The sequence below is a fragment of the Rutidosis leptorrhynchoides genome, chromosome 1 (assembly GCF_046630445.1).
Source record: "Rutidosis leptorrhynchoides isolate AG116_Rl617_1_P2 chromosome 1, CSIRO_AGI_Rlap_v1, whole genome shotgun sequence".
In the NCBI taxonomy this organism is placed as follows: domain Eukaryota; kingdom Viridiplantae; phylum Streptophyta; class Magnoliopsida; order Asterales; family Asteraceae; genus Rutidosis; species Rutidosis leptorrhynchoides.
The window spans coordinates 484,495,925-484,500,958 of record NC_092333.1 but is presented as its reverse complement, the minus strand read 5'-3'; the positions used below and the strand labels follow the sequence as shown (position 1 = coordinate 484,500,958).

The window sequence follows — 5,034 nt, the reverse complement described above, 5'->3', positions numbered from 1 at the left end:
AAGGTCACGCAATTACTCATCCAGACATTAATGCGCCAGATTATGAAATCAAACGACATATTTTACATATGGTGACTAATCAATGCCAATTTAGTGGTGCGCCGAAGGAAGATCCAAACGAACATCTTCGTACCTTTAATAGGATCTGCACACTATTTAAAATAAGAGAAGTGGAGGATGAACAGATATATCTCATGTTATTTCCCTGGACTTTAAAGGGAGAAGCCAAAGATTGGTTGGAATCGTTACCTGAAGGGGCGATTGATACATGGGATGTTTTAGTTGAAAAATTTCTTAAACAATTCTTTCCGGCATCTAAAGCCATAAGACTTCAAGGAGAAATTGTTACGTTCACACAGAAACCAAATGAAATTCTATATGAGGCATGGACAAGATTTGGAAAGTTATTAAGAGGATGTCCACAACATGGTTTAGACACATGTCAAATAGTACAAATATTGTACCAAGGATGCGACATCACTACAAGGAAAGACATCGATATAGCAGCTGGTGGTTCTATTATGAAGAAAACCAAAACTGATGCTTATAAAATTATTGATAACACTGCTTCCCACTCACATGAATGGCACCAAGAAAAAGATATCGTTAGATCATCTAAAGCAGCTAGAGCCGATTCTAGCCATGACTTAGATTCCATTTCCGCAAAGATAGATGCTGTCGAGAGACGAATGGAAAAGATGACTAAAGATATACACTCAATACGAATTAGTTGTGAGCAGTGTGGAGGACCACATTTGACAAAAGATTGTCTCAGTATTGAATTAACAATGGAACAAAGAGAGAATATTTCATATCTAAACCAAAGGCCTGGAAATAATTATCAGAATAATTATCAACCGCCAAGACCGATTTACAATCAAAATCAGAATTATAACCGAAATATTCCATACAACAACCAACAAGGTCCTAGTAATCAACAAGTATCCAACAATACTTACAACCAGCAAAGACCTAATTTTCAAAACAAACCACCACAAACCGATGATAAAAAGCCGAATTTAGAAGATATGATGACGAAGCTAGTTGAAACTCAAACGCAGTTTTTCACATCTCAAAAACAAATCAATGAATAAAATGCTCAAGCATTTAGAAATCAACAAACTTCTATTCAAAACTTGGAACAAGTAAGTAACCTAGCAAGGTTAATAGGAGAGAGAAAACCGAGAAGTTTACCTAGTGATACAAATGCTAACCCCCGGAATGAAACAGCTAAAGCTATTACCACAAGAAGTGGTACAACACTTAAACCACCTGAAATACCTGAAAATTTTGATGAAGCTATTCCTACTCCACAAGAACCACAACCTGAACAAGATAAGGAAAAAGAACCGGTAGTTGAAAAGGTTAATGAAGATAACACAGTTAAGGCTAAACCTTATGTTAAACCATACCAACCACCACTTCCTTACCCGAGTAAGATGAAAAAAGAGAAACTTGAAGCCGAGCAATCCAAATTCTTGGATATGTTTAAACAGATAAATGTAAATCTACTTTTCATTGATGTAATTTCAAGAATGCCTAGATATGCTAAATTTCTGAAAGATCTAATCTCGAATAGAAAGAAAATGGAAGAACTCTCGGCTGTTACTATAAATGCTAATTGTTCTGCAGTGCTGTTAAATAAGATACCAGAAAAACTATCTGATCCAGGAAGTTTCACAATTCCATGTTTTCTGGGTAGTCTTAGTTCAATAGAAGCATTGGCAGATTTAGGTGCTAGTATAAATCTAATGCCGTATTCACTATACGCTAAACTAGTCCTTGGAGAATTGAAACCAACAAGAATAAGCATACAACTAGCCGATCGATCAATAAAATATCCTAGAGGGATAATGGAGAACATGCTAGTTAAAGTTGGTACTTTAGTATTTCCAGTAGATTTTGTTGTTCTGGACATGGAAGAAGATTCTCAAGTTCCTCTCATATTAGGAAGACCATTCTTAAACACGGCTAAAGCAATGATAGACGTGTTTGGTAAAAAATTGACCCTAAGTATAGAGGACGAGAGTGTTACCTTTTCAGTTGATAGAGCAATGCAACAACCGCAATCTGCAGATGATACATGTTATTATATTCAAACTATAGATTCACATGCAGAATTGTTAGAAGAATTTCCAGAATTACAAGGAATAGGAGAATGTTCTTTAGGAGAAGCAACTGAACCAATTGATGAAGCTGAAATGTTAGCTACACTAATAGCTAATGGATATGAACCAACAACAGAAGAAATTCAAATGCTAAAAGAAGAAGACAGATATCGATATAAATCATCGATAGAAGAACCATCGACATTAGAGTTAAAGCCACTTCCAAACCATTTGGAATACGCTTATTTACATGGTGAATCTGAATTACCTGTAATAATATCGTCTTCTCTTACTGAAAATGAAAAATCACAACTCATTTCTGTGTTGAAAGCTCATAAACCAGCCATTGCATGGAAGATTCATGATATTAAAGGAATAAGTCCTTCGTATTGCACACATAAAATCCTTATGGAAGAAGGTCATAAAACGTATGTGCAACGCCAACGAAGACTAAATCCTAATATGCAAGATGTTGTTAAAAAAGAAATTATTAAACTGCTAGATGCAGGTTTAATTTACCCAATTTCTGATAGTCCATGGGTAAGCCCGGTTCAATGCGTGCCTAAGAAGGGTGGCATGACTGTCATTACAAATGAGAAAAATGAGCTTATTCCTACTAGGACTGTAACAGGATGGCGTGTTTGTATTGATTATAGAAAATTAAATGACGCCACCAGAAAAGATCACTTTCCCTTACCTTTTATTGATCAAATGTTGGAAATATTAGCCGGAAATAGTTACTATTGTTTTCTTGATGGATTTTCCGGATATTTTCAAATTCCAATAGCACCCGAAGATCAAGAGAAAACTACATTCACGTGCCCTTATGGTACTTTTGCTTACAAACGCATGCCATTTGGACTTTGCAACGCCCCTGCAACCTTTCAAAGGTGCATGATGGCGATTTTTCACGACATGATAGAAGAATGCATGGAAGTTTTCATGGATGACTTTTCATTCTTCGGTGATACTTTTGAATCATGTGTAGTTAATCTGGAACGAATGCTTATTAGATGCGAACAATCAAATCCGGTACTTAATTGGGAGAAATGTCATTTCATGGTTAAAGAAGGCATTGTTCTTGGACATAAAATTTCAAAGGAAGGAATTGAAGTGGATAGAGCTAAAGTAGATGTAATTACTAAACTTCCACATCCCACCAATGTTAGAGGATTTAGGAGTTTTCTAGGGCATGTCGGCTTTTACCGACGTTTCATAAAAGATTTTTCTAAAATTGCCACTCCTATGAATAAACTCCTAGAAAAGGATGCTCCATTCATCTTTTCAGATGAATGTATCAAATCTTTTAATATTCTTAAAGAGAAACTCACTAATGCGCAGATCATGATAACACCAAATTGGAATCTACCATTTGAACTAATGTGCGATGCAAGTGATTTTGCAATGGGAGTCGTTTTAGGACAAATGATTGAAAAACGATTTCAACCTATATATTATGCTAGTAAGACGTTACAAGGAGCACAAACGAATTACACAACTACTGAAAAAGAACTCCTTGCTATTGTCTTTGCTTTTGACAAATTTTGATCATATCTCGTTCTAGCAAAAACGGTGGTCTATACCGACCATTCTGCTCTTAGATACCTATTTTCGAAACAAGATGCTAAACCAAGATTAATCCGTTGGATCTTACTCTTACAAGAGTTCGATATTGAGATCCGAGATAAAAGAGGAGCAGAAAATCTCGCCGCTGATCATCTTTCTCGTCTTGAAAATCCCGAATTAGAAGTTCTAAATGAATAGGCCATACAAGACAACTTTCCTGATGAATATCTATTAAAGATAGATTATAATGAAATACCATGGTTTGCAGACTATGCAAACTACTTAGTATGTAGATTCCTTGAAAAAGGATTATCGTACCAAAAACGAAAGAAATTCTTCAGTGATATAAAACACTATTTTTGGGAAGATCCACATCTGTTTAAAAGTTGTCCCGATAGAATAATACGCCGATGTGTATTCGGAGATGAAGCTAGTAAAATTTTAAACCATTGTCACACAGGACCAACAGGAGGGCATTATGGGCCTCAACTAACAGCAAGAAAAGTTTATGATGCTGGATTCTATTGGCCTACAATTTACAAAGACGCACACCTTCTTTGCAAATCCTGTGATGCTTGTCAAAGGGCAGGAAAAATAAGTCAACGTGATGAAATGCCACAAAATGTCATTCAAGTATGTGAAGTATTTGACATTTGGGGTACTGACTTTATGGGTCCATTTCCAAAATCTCATAATAATCTATATATTCTCGTAGCCATTGATTATGTATCTAAATGGGCGGAAGCACAAGCTCTCCCAACTAACGATGCACGAGTTGTAGTCAACTTTTTAAAACGTCTTTTTGCAAGGTTTAGAATACCGAAAGCTTTAATAATTGATCGGGGAACTCATTTCTGTAATAATCAACTTGAGAAAGTTCTTAAAAGATATGGAGTAACTCATAAAATCTCCACTGCATATCATCCACAAACAAGTGGACAAGTTGAAAATACCAACCGAGCTTTAAAACGTATTCTAGAGAAAACCGTAGGATCAAATCCGAAGGAATGGTCCATAAAATTGGAGGATGCACTCTGGGCTTTTAGAACAGCCTACAAAACTCCAATTGGAACCACACCTTTTAGACTCGTTTATGGAAAAGCATGTCATCTTCCAGTAGAAATTGAACACAAAGCATTTTGGGCTTTGAAGACATGTAATCTTGACTTACATGAAGTTGGACGTCTACGGTTAAGTCAATTAAACGAATTAGAAGAATTAAGACAAGAAGCATACGAAAATTAGTTAATCTATAAGGAAAGAACGAAGAAATGGCATGATAAAAGAATCAAAAGTTCAAAAGAATTTAAAGAAGGAGACAGAGTTCTTCTTTTCAATTCACGATTCAAGCTATTTCCTG

At 35.7% G+C, this 5,034-nt stretch overlaps 1 non-coding gene across 1 annotated transcript; it reads right to left on the bottom strand.

Annotated features, from left to right (window-relative positions):
• Positions 1-326: 326 nt before the first annotated feature.
• LOC139887271 (small nucleolar RNA R71) lies at positions 327-433 on the bottom strand. Its single transcript, XR_011773109.1, has one exon. It is a non-coding gene; the product is annotated as a small nucleolar RNA R71 (small nucleolar RNA).
• Positions 434-5,034: the final 4,601 nt, after the last annotated feature.